Raw genomic sequence first — 17,037 nt, 5'->3', positions numbered from 1 at the left:
GCCTTGAGGAAGAAACTGGCCAAGTGGAGGAGGTGAGTGGGAGAGTGTCACCGAATATTCTTTTGCAGCTTTTAAATGTTGAACCATGTGAGTGAATTACCTATTCAGAAAACAAATTGTATTTCAAAATTTTAAAGTATTTCATAGGATATTCTGGAAGCTCAAACGTTAAATTAATCCCTTCCCAGGAAAGTAAGTGGTAGGCCCAGGAGACCACTTACCTTAAATAACTTAGCATTTTTCTTCAAAGAAGGAATATCCCTTAGATAACCACCTCTGGGACCATGCCAATATTCCATTTTTATTACAACAACGTTTTTCAACCCAATTACTCTTTTCCAGCACTGGAAGGGCCCCATAGCATACCTTGATTCATAGTGGATTCAAAAAAGCCATGTGCACCCTAGAAACTCGGGTCCCACTGCTGGAAACAGGGAGCAAATGCAGAGAACTTTCATCTCAACCTCTGGTGTGTAAATTTGAGAATCGGGCTTATTTGCACTATCATTGTTCCTACGAACATCATTCAAGTTGGTGTTTTAGATCTCTATTGAAGCAACAGCAGCTGAAATCAGAAACCAAAGGCAGGAATGGACGAGAATGTGTGTGCTCCTGGGTGTGTCCTCACAGGAGGGACCCCACGGCTGACCTTTAGAGGTAACATTAACTGGAATGTCTGTTCTCATCTTAATCCACCCTGACCCCGGCCCCCCCACTCTCTCACAGGCAGGGGCTCCACAGCAAGCACATTCTTCTGTAACTTGGTCATGACTGAGCTCTAGGACTCTCTCAAAGTGCTCGTGGCTTTTGCAACTTCTAAACTGATACTCATCTGTGAACTCTTGAATGCTTGTCTGGGCTCTATTTTTTACAGCATCCCCATAAAGCAGACCATCCCACATTCTGTTGAGGCTTCCTTCCCCAGAGCACTCACTTCCGCCCTCCTTCTCCTCCCCACCCTACTGCCACCCTGGTCTGGACCTTCATCCCCCACTCCAGGGCCCCATCCTCTCGCTCTCAGGTACAGCCTGTGCTTTGAACGGAGTGGCTCAGCTGCGTGGGAGCAAGGTGAAGGGTCAGAGACAGACAAACCCATGTCCTAGCCCGGCCTCAAGGAGCCAGCACAACAGTCCGGCAGATGTGTCTGAAGAACCAGAGTCCACCATGCCTAACTGCAGTCTCCACGTCTGTTAATTAAGAAGACAGGGCAATGGTAGGAGAGAAGCAAAAAACACTGGGGTAGGGGCGCCTGGGTGGCTCAGATGGTTAAGCGTCTGCCTTCGGCTCAGGTCATGATCCCGGGGTCCTGGGATCGAGCCCCGCATCGGGCTCCCTGCTCCGCGGGAAGTCTGCTTCTCCCCCTCCTTCCTGCTCGAGCTCTCTCTCACTATCTCTGTCTCTCTCAAATAAATAAATAAAATATTAAAAAAAAAAAAAAAAAACACTGGGGTAAAGGAGGCTCCAGCAGCACAGTGGATCTTCCTAACTCCCTAGAGAGCCCCCCCAAAGCCACAGATACAGCCCAGAACCAGCACTAACTCCCAGCAACACCGGCGGGGGCCCGGCAGAGAGGACGGCGAGAACCAGGCACAGCCAAGGCCCCAACCAAGATGGCTGCCGTTCCAGCAGGAATAACCATGCCAAGCAGGAAATGCAAGAAACTCGGAATTATGGGCCAAAAATATGCTGTGAGGGTTGTGGCGAGAGTGTCATTCAGCTCACACGGGTGCTCTCGCCCAGGGCCTGAGCTTGTGTGGGCTGGGTTCTTACCTGCCGGGCGCCGGGTGTGACCGTCTCTGCCCACGTCAGCATCGGAACCGGAACTGAGAGCCGCCGAGCTGGGCCTGCCGGTTAAAAGCAAGAGGAGCTACAGCTGCACGGGGCTGGGGAAAATAGGAAGAGCTGCCACAGGCCCATTCCCCTTACTCCCAAATCTCACGAGCTCCTCCTGCATCACAGCAGCACCAAAAGCAGTGGTGAACTGGGCAGGCATTGCCTCTAAAGCCCTCACGGGACCACTCTCCTCCCTGCTTACTATTCCGTAGCCACTCTGATGTTCCTTGAACAAATCAGGTAAGTCGCCACCCCAGGACCTTTGTTCCCTCTGCCTAGAAGGCTCTTCCCATAGGTACCTTTACAGTTCTTTTCTCTCTCCTCCACTCTTCACTCAAATGCCTCAGTTAGCCTTCCCAACCATCCTATTTAAAATTACAAATCCCCTCCTCCAGCACCTCAGCACTCTTTCCTTTTCCTGTCTCTATTTTTTAAGGGGGAGGGGAGAGAGGGAATGTTAAGCAGGCCCCACGCTTAGCTCGGAGGTGGACACGGGCCTCCATCCCACAACGCTGAGATCATGACCTGAGCCGAAATCGAGAGTCAGACGCCCAACCGACTGAGCCCCCCAGGCACCCCTCTTTATTTTTCTTCCCAGCACTGATCATACTGACATCCTGTATGTTTTACCGACATAGTTGTTCATTGTCTCGTTCACCAGAAGCACATGTGCTGAGAGTCTAGGAAGACTAAAAAAACTTTCAAGAGAGAAAAGTGATATTACAAGCAAAAACCACAAATGCCCATTATGCCCTCTTCCCTCTTCGAATGATATTACAAGCAAAAACCACAAATGCCCATTATGCCCTCTTCCCTCTTCGAATACACAGCCATTCCCGATTTTAAGATGTAGATTGAGAGACGTCCTTCTAGCTCCCCTTCACGTGTTTCTGCTTCCCCAGTCTCCCCTTCCCCCAAACTCCCACAGCACTGTCTATTTATGCAAAACTTTACTCTAAACCAATAGCACCTGCCTCACTGGGTGACTGGAGGGTGAGATGAGTGAGTTCGTGGTTAGAAAAGCTCCAAGACAGAGCTCGGTGCGTTAATTATCCAGTATGGCATACTCATCATCATCATTTAGCATATGTATCATGTCACATACACTGATTAAAGTCTTATTTCTACAGCTAGATGATAAGCAAACTGAGGGCAAAGATCTTATTCCGTATTTTGAAATCCCCCAAAGTACTTAACCTGGTTTTTAATAATTATTTGTCAACTGGTTGAAACGAAGGATTTCCATTTTTAAAGATTTGTTTGAAACCCCTTCGAGCCTCTATTTAAACAGTGATTCTAATCCTTTACCTCTTCCAGGACTGACCTGGTGTGTAAATACAGCAAATCCTTGAAAATGGCATTTATAATAGGAACTTTGCTATTGCATGAATAGCAGAGCCAAAATACTATATGAAAGATCAAACAAATACTGACTCAAAAGAATTTTCCCCAAGGCAACTGTTACAGTCTTATCTTGAACAGAATGTTTGCAGTTAATTAAGTATTGCTGTGGTTTCAGCAAAATCCCAGGCAGACCCTGCCAGACTGAGTTTTAAGTTCCCATCATCTTATCACTATTTACAAGTCCCTCTCCTCACACCCCCTCACCTATCACTACCACTAATGCTGTGTGTGGGATTAAATGATAAGTAAGTCATACACCTTTTATCCGTGGACAAAAGATAATGGAATTTCAGTGCCAAAGATTCCATTTACCTATCTCACAGCAAATACGCTCTGTCTTGACCCTCCCACAAATCCATCAGCCTGCATCTATTACTACCTGTTGACGTCTTAGAAATGTACAAAATAGTAGACCGGTGTAGAGGCCGGGCGTTCGCTGGTTTCATGGAACATGCCTGTCTACACCAAATCCTGACGAGAGTTCACCAACCCTGAAGCCTGCCAGCACCCATGAGCCTCAAAATTCACCTCAAAATCAGGGAGTGGGCTGATTGCTAGCTTACACTGCGTTGTCTAAAACGTGGAGGAGGTCAGTTATGACGGGTAGAAGCCAACAAAAGTCATTCACAATCTTTCTTCCTTCTCTCCAGCCTTATTTATCAAGTGCTTTATGTGATGACATCATAGTTTCTCCATGGGATAAGCATCATCTAGGCACTGGGAATACAGAGGAAATAAACCCTACCATGCCCTCAGGAAAGTGATATTCTAGTGAGAGAGAGAGAGATCAACAATAAGTAAAATGTATACAGTTGGTCCTTGAACTACAACAGGTTTGAACTTCTTGGGTCCACTTACATGTGGATTTGTTTCAATACAGTACAGCACTATAAATGTATTTTCTCTTCCTTATGATTTTCTTGACCTTTTGTCTAGCTTACTTTATTGTAAGAATACAGTATGTAATACATGTAACATACAAAATATGTGTGAATCGACTGTTTATGCTATCAGTAAAGCTTCTGGTCAACAGTAGGTAGGCTATTAGTAGTTAAGTTTGGGGGGGCAGTCAGAAGTTATACATGGATTTTCAGCACAGGGCTTGGGGCTCCTAAGCCCCATATTGTTCAAGAGTCAACTGTACTGTGTTAAATATCGGTAAGTGCTAAGGAAGAGAGAACAAAAAAATAGGGAAGCAGATATAAAATGTTATAGGGCCAGAAGGAGGGGTGAAATTACAGAGGGGTAGCCAAGAACATCCTCAGTGAGAAGCTTGTATTTGAGTCTGAAGGGTGTGAGGGAGCCAGCCTTGCAGATAGTTGGGGAAGAGCATTCAAGGCAGCATTAAATACAAAGGTCCTGTGGCAGATCATGGCTGGCACGTTGGGGGAACAGCAAGGAAGTCAGTGTGGCTGGAGCCGAACATTCACAGGGACAGATGCAAGAAATAAAATCCCAGAGGAGCAGGGACTGAGATGTATGCTTCCAAAACATATACCCCTTTATCAGTCACAGAGAAAAGTCACCCATTTACCAAATTTTCATATACTCAAAATGCTGCAGTGATTATTTTTCAAAAAAATGCATATCTGTATATTTTCAAGAGAACGACAACAACAGCAAAAAGCCAACATATTTGTTTGGGGAAAAATCCCAAGTTTCCATTAAAAGAAATGAAAACTGTCTCTGGTTTTGAGTGTAAGCTTCTATAGAACTGGGACCAAGCATCACAATAGAGAACACAGCTTAATACCATGGGCAACTGGATGAGCAACAATGCTATAAAAAGATGTCACGCTGCTGTATAAGAATAACATGCAGAATTACAGGAGACAGGAGCATTGAAATTTACCACAGGGACTTTTTTTTTTAAATGTTGCAATGCCCCAAACGTCTTTGGCAAATTCTAATGCCAAGCTGGCTAATGCAATATCCAGACCACACATCCGTCCTGCCCAACCAGCTTCTCAACATGAATAAGTTGCTATCAACCAAGATCTGCGACACAGCAGGGTTTGGGGTGGTACCTTAAGCTCTGCTATCTTCCAATTCCATTCAGTCCTAATCAACCAGTTTCATGCATCATGTAAACAGTTTTCCAATCAACAAACACTCAAATTCTAAACAGTTCAGTGCAGTGACTCTGCTGTTCTTAAGAACACACAGGCTGGGTCACCAAGGCCACAAGCATGGACTACATGTAGGGCACACTCTGAAGTCTGCGTAATAGAAAACAGCTATTATTAATGACTAGTCACAACCCTTCCCCATCAGGTTCTGCGAGGCCACACCTACCTCCCCACCCACAAAATGGACAAACTCCTGTTGGTGGGTCATTCCAAGACTATCCTTAATTGGAAATTACCAGAAAGAGAGCTGAAAGAAGTCAGTGGAGCTAAAGTAATCTACATAATAAAGAACTTCCTGGAAAGAAGTGACTGGAACTTCAGAAAGGTATGGGCCAGAGGAGCAAGAATGAGTGTTGAGGAGAGGTGATCTGGAACCACACCAGTTAGGAGAGAAGGAAGAGAATTTTTAGGGATATTACTTAGCATTTTTAGAAATATACATTAAATCCCTATTAATGTTCTCTGAAAACGGCAGAGTTTGAAACGTGGAAATACTTGTTTGTGACTTTAGTTTCTGAACTGGGTTCCTCGGAATGGTAAAGTGCATCTAGTACTCTTAGAACAAGTAGACTTGGAGAAAGAGTTTAGTCCATGGACAGAAAAAACGCAGTGCATTCTTCACTTGACAGAATACCTTCTGCACCATCAAGGGCAATGGTGTATTCCAAAACAAAGCATGGCAAAGATGTTAAAGGGAAAATCACAACCAGATGTCCTCTGCTCTGCTGCAAACGCTGAAGCCCATTATTCTACAGATGTTAAAAATCACATGCCAATTTCCTCCCAAACTACCTAAAAAAGCAGGAATATGGACAAAGATTCATTCTGTCTTGTATTTTTCCACTCTCCGTGAAGAGCCCAAGTAACCAAAACCTGCTTCCTTGCAGTGGTATTCCCCAATCATCTAGAAGTTTCTACCCAGTCGACCTAAGGGGGGAAAGAAAGGATTTTCTCTTGGGATCATGAATCTAGCCAGTCCCTCCTTTGCCCCTCCAGAAGACAACCTATCAGGCAAGTTGAGAGGAGGGTAGTCACACATCCTTCAAAAGCAAATATTTTTCTACCCACCAAGAAATTTCTGATAAAAGAGGATTCATAAATAATATAAAATATGCCCCATTGGTGAGTAGTCAATTTTTCAAGTGCACAAGGAAGTTAATAAATTCTCCATTCTAACCATAAAATATTTGAGACACTAATGGTTATACCAGAATTCTATTTAATTTCTATAAAATTTTTAAAAGTAAGTGGAGAAACAGAACCTATAAGAACCTATAAGTAGCATGAGAACTAAAGACAGTGATTATCTGAGATCCTCTAAACCAAAGAAGCAAAGACTATGAAATACACTTTATAACTATGTAAAACCCAAACACTTGCTTATGTAGGATGCTTTCTGTTCTCTGTTTTATGTTTTTTCCTATTTTCTTGTTTTCCAAAAGGATAATATACAATGTCTACAATCAGGAAAAAAAAAAACAAAACATGAAGTTTTAAAAACTGATGCACAGAAAGACAGAAAAGTTACCTTTAAAATGTTATCAATATCAATTGCTCTTTACGTTACACTTTTCTGTATTTTCTGAAGCTTCTAGAATGAGAATGTAGTCATTTATAATGAAAAGCAAATGTTTTTAAAGATTGTATTTATTTATTTGAGAGAGAGAGAGAGAGTGCACAAGAGAGCACAAGTGGTGGAGATGGAGAAGCAGGCAGCCCATTGAGCAGGGAGCCGGACATGGGACTCGATCCCAGGACTCTGGGATCATGACCTGAGCCGAAGGCAGACGCTTAGCCATCTGACCCACCCAGGTGCCGCAAAAAGCAAATTTTAAAAAGACATTAAAATTATTAAAATGTCAAAAAACTGAAAAAATTTTTAAGGGTCAGAATGTATAAACAGAAAATATGATCAGGAAAAAGCATTCACCACTGAGTAAGCTACCTTTCGGAGTTCAACAATTTATATGTTCTATTCCAGTGCTTCTCATACTTGGGCACGTCTTCTGTTCAAGTTCTTATACCACCTCGAGGATGTGTTAAAACACAGGTGATGTCGCCTGAGAAGGTGCACTTCTAGCAAGCTCTCAGGGGATACTGATGTTGCCAATCTGCAGACCTCACTTTGAGCAGCCACGTTTGAAGCAACGGGAAGTGAGTAGAGTCTAGCCTGTGTTCTCCCAGACAGCATGCCCAGCTCATTCTAGACAGGGCAGAAGAGCAAATGAACTTCAGAATTCCACCTCCTTTCAGAGTTCTAAAGCAAAGGCACAGAGTCCTCTCTCTCATCAACCCTTGGTGATTAAACACTTATGCTCTTTAAAAGGGGGGCATGCCAATGAAATTAAGATAATCATGATTGCAGGACCTAAGGAGTTTGCAAGAGCATCCAATGGAACCAGCCTTTGGCAGACAGTCTCTGACTACCCTAAAATTCACAAACATACCAAATCTCTTGGTGGTAGTTTTCAACCACATCATTTCCTACAATGATTTTGTTAGATGCTTAGGAATAGGAGGCAGTCAACAAACTCAGAACCTATCACTCATAAGGACTGTACAAAACAAGGCAAACATGGACTCCATGAGCTTACCTAGCGCTTCCAGGGGACTCTGAGAACACTGGGGCACAGGGAAAGGGGTGAGCTTGTAAGGAGTCAGAACAGTGCCTGCCCTTTTACTCCCAACCTCATACTTGCAGCCTTCTCAGGGTCCATCAGGAGCTCACAGCAAAAACCACACTCACAAACTCCACACTGCCTCAGTAAGAGACTGCAATGCCTAAGAAATGAAATGACTCAGGCCCACACCCAATATTCTCCACCTCGACAACCCATCAAAGCGGTCGAGGGTGACCGTGCGGATTCCTTTCACCCTAAGGAAGAAGGTGCCTGGCTGAGAGGCCTCCAAGTTCTGTGCAGTGAGAACCTCAGCAAGAAACTAACTTAATTAACCATTCAGAAGAGCTCCGAGAATTCCCAGCAGGCTCGATGTCCCCAAACACCACATTGCCATTTATCCCCCAATGCTGTCATTTCCTGCCCGCAGTGAACTAATTATGCACAGTGGGAATTCTGGAGCTGCTGGTTCTAATGTTTATCTGCTGTTAACTTGTTGTGTGACTCAAAGATATTTCTCTAGTGCCTTTATTTCCTCTGCTATAAAAACAAGATAAGGGAATGACGTGCTTGACAAAGTGCCCTCACAGAATACTACCCTAGAGATGCTCACAGGGATGGTAATTAACGTGTCTTTTACTAAGGCCTTCAGTAAACATGCTGACATGCTGTGGAAAGTTGTGAAAAGCATGGGATCTCAAATGCTATTTCCTCTTCTGCTAAAACAGGTTTCAGTGGCAGATGCTACCTATAAAATTATTGATAAAAATAGTATCGAATGTGCTTCTTTGTAAATCACTGTTTCATTCACTGAGATGTATTTTTCCAGAACCATAGCTCTAACAACAGGCCGTGGCTTCACAAGTAGAAGAGATACTAGGAAAATCACCTTAATTGATATCTCCATAATCTTAACATCCAGCACTGAAGACTTAAGTAAAATTGGGCTGTACTTACTTACCAATGACATAATCTGATACCACTGAAAACCGTGTTTTAGAACTGTTTTAGAAGACTAATTAGTAACATAGTCTGGGCATGTAAGAAAAGCTGGTTACAAAACATTCTGTGGGTAAAAAAATCTGATTTTGTAAACCTATGCAGGCATAAAAAATATTCAATAAATGGTAGCTATTATATTTTACATCTATTAGGGCCCCAGCCCTTTTCTTATATATTTGAGTAAGCTATATATTCAAGTTATAACACATATTAATCATTTATGTGTCACAAATTTATTGCAAATTTTCCCAGTCTGTTGTCTCTTCATTTATATAGAAGTTTTAAGTTTTCATATATTCAAGTCTATTTGTTTTTTCTTCGCTGGTTGCTTCTCTTGCAGTAAAGCTATGAAAATTGTCATTCCTATGCAGACCTAATAAATATTTTCTGCTAGTTTTTCTGTAATTTGATTTGCATTATTCAACTCTCTGTGGAGTTTATTTGAAAGATATGGTATGTTTGATGGGGTCCAAAGTGATATCATGTGCAAAGCATTTATTAAATAATCTATTAAATAATTCTTCCTCATTGACTTGTTTTTTTTGTTTTTTTGGTTTTTTGGGGTTTTTTTAAAGATTTTATTTATTTATTTGACAGAGAGAGACACAGCGAGAGAGGGAACACAAGCAGGGGGAGTGGGAGAGGGAGAAGCAGGCTTCCCGCGGAGCAGGGAGCCCGATGCGGGGCTCGATCCCAGGACCCTGGGATCATGACCTGAGCCGAAGGCAGACACTTAACGACTGAGCCACCCAGGTGCCCCACTCATTGACTTATTTTGAAAACATTGGCACACTGGCATTAGATGTAGTTAGAAGTTATTCCAGCTCACTTTTTAAATAAAAAGTTCAAAAACCTCAAAGTAAAAACCCAAATATACATAGTAGTTTCATAAGAAATCTCAATAAGAGATTATAAACAAATCAGATGATCAAGCCATTTCGCCTTCATTTCAGATATCAGTCAGCTAAGCAATAATTCTTATTTAAAATCAATTCTTCCCATTCAGTAGAAGGCTTTGAGAATGTATTCGTAGGGCATATAAGTACATGGTGGCTGAGTCACCAACTGCTGTTTGAATTCTCTGCTTATTATTGGGGAGGGGCTACTTCCTGGGTGGCAGGCAATATTATTCCAACTCTGATACACCTGAATAGAAGGCCCCTTGGCCTGAAAACACTAAAAGAAGTTGAAGAATTCATTGCGTAATTTAGCCAAGATTTAGAACTGTCATTTTCACTCTATTGATTTTTCCTCCAGATATATTAGAAACCTACTAGACTTGTTTTTTTCCATTTCTAATGTCTGCATCTTGCCATTCCCATTAAGATATAAACTGGAAAGCAAAGGCTGTGTTGGAAGGAAGGAAGGAAGGAGGGAGGGAGGAAGGAAGGAAGGAAGGAAGGAAGGAAGGAAGGAAGGAAGGAAGGGCTGACACATTTGCTGAGCCATGCCCACAACTGACACCCAGGAAAGCCTGCCAACAGATCAGCAACATTTTAACGGTTCAGCCATAAGCGATGCTTAAGGGAAAAAATTATATATATATATATCACTAAATGTTTTCATCTGAATTCATCTCTCCTACTAAGTAACATGGACAGATTTTTGCCATCAACTCATACCCTGAAGCACAAGACATGATGATTGTTCTTTTCGTTTGCGTAGCTACGACTCGTCATTACCCAGCCCTATTTTTTTGACTCAAGAAAATAGAATTGCACCATTAGGATTTCAGCATGTCTGTTCTTGCAGTGACTATTTTGAATTGTGCCTTTAGAAGCAACCACTTTAAGCAAAAAATTGTAACTTCTAAAGTGTACACTTGGCTTGGTTTTAGAACCTGAGCTTTTCTGGGTTCATCTGCCTGTTGCTTTCCCACGTAGGGAAGGAATGTCCAAGAGAGGTTCCTCTGGAATAAGGCAGTTGATGAGAGTCCTCAGCCTTGTAATCTTTGTTTGTGATCCTCTCCACCAATAAATGGACAAGTTCTCTAGACGACATCATCCTCATCATCATCATCAATGCTAAAATTTACTGAACATTTTATATATATCAATCATACTGCTAAATGTTTTGCTTGTTATTTCCATTACCAGAAAATTCTAGAATATATTTCCAACCCCTATCTTAAAAAATCGCCTCATTTAATATTATACTTAAGTGTAATTTTAGAGATCATGCTTAATTTTTTAATCTAAGAAATGACTAGCGTATTAAGATGTTCGTTATTTAATTTCATAATATACTTATGTTCTCATACATAAAACAGAGAAGTCTCCCTGTCCCTGCTTCTCTCTTTTCTGTTGGAGAAGAATGGATGCGTTTGTCATGCAGCAAAAGGAGGCCCAGGAGGAGCGAGAGAGATTATTTTACATGTTGGCAAAGCAACCATATTTGACTCCTCCCATCACTGTCCCCATCCTGCTCCTAATGAGCCTGGGAGAACAAGGTATATTTACATGCCCATAAACACTAACCAACCTGCCTCTCCCTTGCCTCCCTCCCAGCATTTGCCTACGGGGGTCCACTGAAGAGTCAGCCACGCCTCACAAGAGGTTCCCAGGGAATAAAAAGCAAATGCCAGGGATCCCAGGAAAAGATACAATTCCTTCCACTATATCAAGAGAGATATCTAAAAACACATATAAACAGACACACAGCTTATTCTTGGGTTTAAACAGTTAAGTCTTATCATAGCTGTTCACATCTGCCACAAACTATGTTTGAGAATAGCACTGCAGCCTGGGAAGTCCGAGAGAGGCTGCCGAGCGTTCCTCTGCTCCTCTCCACCCTTTCTCATGGGTATTATGGGAGAATATTATCATCCCCATTTCATCCCACAGCGTCTACAGTCAAACCCACACCAGTACATTTTCCCCTAAAATGTGCGGTCTCCTCCAAAGACCCAGGAGAAAGAATGCATTCACGAGGCCTGGAGGTGGGCATTGGGACAAGTGCAGGAAGGTCACTAATTGAAGCCAGGCCCCCTGGAGTTCAGATCTGCCCAAGCTGAGTGTTAACTCTGCCCCTCACGGAGCTCCCTCTTGGAAGTTGCCAGCCTGTGGGACCTCATGCTGTTGGCCCCAATCCCCCAGCCCTCCCTGTGTTCATGCCCTTCGCCAAGTGCCTTTGCAGCTCCTCACACGGGGATCAAATAATCCCTTGCCTCTTGATTTGGGGCTTGGCCTGTGAATGGCTTTGGCTGGAAGGAATCTAGGCAGTAAGAAGCCTTGCAGGTTTCCTCTTACCCCTCTGGCTCTGCCACAGCCTTGGGAAGAGCCGCCCCAGGTAGCTGCTGCCCTCAGCTTGGACCCCACCTGAAGCAGATGAAAACCCAACCTGAATTCCCAGCTGGGTCACAGCTTGAAGCACGGCTGCTCAGTCAAGCCCAGTGAAGACCAGCCAAACCCCAGAGCCAACCGCAACTGCAAGAGCCGTCATAAATAATTGCTGTTCTAAGCCACTGTGTTCTAGAGTATTTTTTATATGGCATTATTATGGAATAGCTAACTGATACACAGTCTAAGGAGACTGTTCATGGAAAACAAAATGTTCTGCATCCCAAAAAATAACTAAATTTTAGTAAGTGCTTCCTAGGCACCCATTTTGTAAGAGCTTTAGGTGAATTTACTTATTCATTCCTCACAAGGACCCTATAAGACAGATAGAACTTTTATCCCTATTTTAAAGATGAGGCAACAGAGACACAGTTAAGTAACTTACCCACACCTGGAAGGTGGTAAAGGCAGGACCGAACCCCAGTCACTTGCATCCAGAGCCCTTGCCCATAACTGCCACACTAAACAGCCTTGCAAACCCTCCTGTCCCAAGCTGCCTAAAATTTAGCTGTGGCTTCTCAAACCCTGGGGTGAAATCCAAACTGACAAGTACATTGGTAAAATATTCCAAGTCCTTCACAGGCTGATCCCTGCTTATCCCATCCAGGCTCCTGCTCTCTCCCCGTCACTTCTCCCTCAAGGTCTGCCCCCAAGCACGCTAAGCCCTTACACTTCAACAAACTCCCCAACTCCCTCGCACCTTGGACCCACTGCTTCCTCTGCCCGGAATGCCCTCCCCCTCCTTTCTGACCACGTCAAGATCATCCTCTAGGACACAGGTCCCGGGGTTCCTCCTGCAGAAACCACTTCCTGTCCCCAGCCAAGGGCACGTGGCTGCTCATCCTGAGTGTTCTCCCAACTTCCAGGACCTTCTCCAAAAAAGCACAGACCACTTTGCGCTATTACCATCTTTCGGCAGCCTAGCCATGAGTGCCTTAAGGGCAAGGCGTAGGTCCTACTCATCTCTGTCAGCCCAGTGTGCAACAAGGTGCCCAGTCTCATTGTGGGAACTCAATAAAAGCTTGCTAAAATTAAAAAGCAGGCAAGAGGAGCAGTGACACGAGGGAGAAATGGATATGGAGACAGGAGGCTTAAATTTCATTTTTAAATAGCACGTCTCCATTTCTAATAAACATTAATTAAACTGCTCAACACCCCTGGGTCTCCAGCTATATGTTCCTCAATTAAAACAGTTCTTTCATGACGGCTTCCTCTGCCAAACCTTTCCTCCCAGGCTTATGTGTTCACCAGAGCATCTTGGGACAAGTAACAAAAGGCACGATATTTGCTTGAAACAGAGGGGAAATTGAAGGCTTACTCCCTCACTGTTCACTCCTGGCAACACAAAAGTACACGCACTCTGATTTCAAAAGAGATGGAGGAAAGTTTGTGGCAGAGGAAGGCACATTCTTAAGGAGTGAAAGGAAAAGACTCCCAAGACGGGGCACAGATAAGTAATGACTTGATGTGGGGAGAAAAGGCTTATTTAATCCGAACCAGCAAATGGCTGCTGGGAGAGGCCGGCTCTCAGAATCGCAGCCTGTGGCTGACAGGTTATTATTCCTTAGCCTCAGAGGCACCCAGTAAAGGTTCAGGGCTGGGCAACCTGACAGCCTCTGTGGAGAGCTGATGAGGGCCACAAGATGGAGGCCACAGCTGCCCTCAAAATCACAGGTCTCCCAGGCCACGTGCTTTAGCCAAGCCCTAATCTTTGGAGCACAGGGAATCTATGTCAATAGGGGTGAAATGGTCTGCTCCTCGAGTCTGAGGCTGAAATCCTATATGCACAGGCCGCCTTTCCCCACTGCAGCTTCGCTGACCCTGAAGAGTGGTGTTTCTGTTCCTGGTGTCTCCTGAGAAAGGCGGGAGATGCCAGAATAGTGGGTGTCCCTTGGTCCCTGCCACATGCACCTAGGACTGGATGTCAGAGCTACAGATGACTGGGATGCAAGAACCAGAAGATCTTTGAGATCAGGCCATCTAGGAGTTTTCAAACATTCTCTAGGGACCATTTAGCTCAAACAACAGCTTGCAGAAGCATAAATATGAGAGGGGAAACTGAGGCTGCTCCCTTTGGGAAAGAGGGGCCAGGAACCCCAACTGTTGGTGCAGGGACAGCTTCTGAGATGGCTCAGGGGAGGTTTGGGAGTTTGGGTTGGACATCACAGGTTTAGGCCAAATCTGCATCTTTGCAGTATAGAAGCCATGGTTCAGAGGGCTAAGGTGACCTCATCCAAGGTCATGTGGCCTGAAGGCAGAAGGACCAAGAACAGGACTCAGGTCCTGACTACCAGTCCAAACACTCTTTCCTCTACACAGTGCCACCCCCCTTTCTAGAAGGGGCCCTCTACACCCTTAACCTCCCCTCTTCCCCATTAGCAAGTCCCAGGGCCACTCTAGGGCTTAGACTGAGGTAAAGAGTAACCTGAGGACAAGATGTTTTACTGGTGCATTTATCACACACACTAGGGAAAGCTCTGCCGTAAACACCAATCCATGCCCTCCTCCTCTCCCCCCCCCAACTGACCCCCAACATAGACAAATCCTTAGAGGCTTTTCCAGGACCCAAAACCTTCTCAGGATCCGTTCCCATCCCCTTTCCTTTTCTGTTGCATTCTCTCAGCACTGAATCAAATGACTGCTTGCAATGCTGTGATTCTTCAATTTGCTGGGTTTGTCCCTACACAGTATTTGTATCTGGTCTTAAAATGCTGCTCGCTCCACGTTCTAATTTCATTTTAGAAGCCTGCAAGGAGAGAAGCCAACATTTAATCGTAGGGACTGGAGGGGACTGTACAAAGCGCTTACAAGGCACAAATAGAGTAGTTATTTTCCTATTTCCCTTCTGATTGAATTGGCTGCTGTATCATGTGCATTAAACAGCGTGAACCAGAAAGCAGCTCTGCATCCTTATCTCAGCCCCTCATGTAATCAAAAGAAAAAATGCATTGTAATAAAAAAGAAAAAAGGAAACTAGAACTTCATATTTGTTTAAAAGTTAATTAAGCTTGAAAGGTTTGTGGGGACAATTCATTTTCTTTTGTAGCCTAAGACCATAAGGTTTGCATTCCATTTTACCAGTGGAATGATAAAAAGTAACCTGATATTATTTTAATTATAATAATAAATAATAAAGCTAGAATAAAAGGTTTCTTTTTAAATAGTAAAGTAAAATTGGAAGCATATGTACCATGCAATTCTGACTTGACTTATAAAACAAAAACTGTAAACTTTGTTAAGGTGTGTGTCTATTTCATTGCTTTTGTTAATACCACTTACATTCTTTTCTGGAAAGATGACTTCACAGCAAGCATACAGGTAGGAGTTTATATGCATCCTAGTGAATCTCCCGAATTGGCCAGATTAAAATGGACTGTGCTCTTTACAAAGAGAATTCAAAGTACAATGAAACAGAGCAGGAGACCTCCTGCAAGCTTTCTGGGTAACTCGGATGTGGAGCTGGATAATGTCCCCATCCTTCTCAGTTCCAGGTCATAAGACCTACAGAAAGGACAATGCCCAGTAGTCTTTACAGTCAAGCGAAAGCAGGACTCCTAGATGAGTCATACTGAAGATGAGCACCAAGGCTGGTGTTATATTACCAGACGCAACAAATGGAGCCAAGAAGTGGGCCTAATGTGGATTGCCTCCCTAGAGAAAATGTTGTGTGAAGGGAAGTGTGTGTATATGTGTGTGAGATAAAACATTTCAGAAAAAGAAGAGTTGCCGATGAGAGAGAAGAGCAAGTGCTGAATGAGGTACGGGGTTACTCCTATTGAAAAATGTGGAGTTGGATAAAAGGATTTCTAAGCCTCCAGTTCTAAAATTCCTTGATTCTATGGAGTGAAAACTGAATGTTCCATCTCCAAACTGAGACCTAAAAATCCCAAGGGGGAAACCCACATCTGTTACCTGTTTCCTTCTGACAGCTTACCCTGCATGGGAACCACTTGCCAGAATATTAAACTCCCTGTTTCCTATCTGTCTCCCCCAAGACTTCTCCATGAGCACCCTGAAGACACCATGCGTGTTTAATTCATTTTTGGGATCCCAGCACAGTACCTGAAGCATATAATGTGCAGCCAATATATGGAAAGGCAGGATGGAAAAACTAGCAGGGAAAATTTAAGTTTTATTTTTAAGTAATGAATGCTTATATCCTAGAAAGCATTAATCAAACTCCTTGGCACCTAGATGTCACATAAGTAGATTCTTCAATTAAAATACTTTTTTTTTTCCCTATTAACTACCAGGCCAAACCTTCAAATGCACAGGAAAAAGGGAATTTTTGTTTGTTCCTTCCCTAGGAGAAACCAATCAGCAATTCCTGCTCCATCACTCAGATTCTTAGAGTATAAAAAAGGTCATCAAAAAATATCATAAATAATATTGGCCACCTTGTTAATCAGGAACTTAACATAGGAACAAGGATGTCTGCTCTCACCACTTCCAGTCAACGTTGTATTGTTGCTTCTAGCCAAGGTAATTAGGCAAGAAAAGGAAATAAAAAGCATCAGTATTGGAAAGAAGTAAAACTACTCTCTTTGCAGATGACATTATTTTCTCTATAGAAAATCTAAATGAATTCACTAAAACACTATTAGAGCTAGTCACCAAGTTCAGCAAGGTTTCAAGACACATGATCAAAACATGAGAATCGATTGCATTTTTATGCGCTACCAACAAACAACTTAAAAATGATATTAAGACAAT

At 43.3% G+C, this 17,037-nt stretch overlaps 1 protein-coding gene across 3 annotated transcripts in view; it reads right to left on the bottom strand.

Moving 5' to 3' along the window:
- Positions 1 to 17,037, bottom strand: part of LYPD6B (LY6/PLAUR domain containing 6B) — a 169,504-nt gene that overhangs the window by 136,856 nt on the left and 15,611 nt on the right. The window contains exon 2 of one of the 3 annotated variants that reach the window (XM_021702855.1): positions 1,771 to 1,844. The exons of the other annotated variants lie outside the window; for them this stretch is intronic. The gene's annotated coding sequence lies outside the window, so the exon portion shown is untranslated. The remainder of the gene's footprint in view (positions 1 to 1,770; positions 1,845 to 17,037) is intronic. 3 annotated transcript variants of the gene reach the window in all.

The sequence above is a fragment of the Neomonachus schauinslandi genome, chromosome 3, assembly GCF_002201575.2.
Source record: "Neomonachus schauinslandi chromosome 3, ASM220157v2, whole genome shotgun sequence".
Classification (NCBI taxonomy): Eukaryota; Metazoa; Chordata; class Mammalia; order Carnivora; family Phocidae; genus Neomonachus; species Neomonachus schauinslandi.
This window is presented reverse-complemented; position numbering and strand designations above follow the sequence as displayed.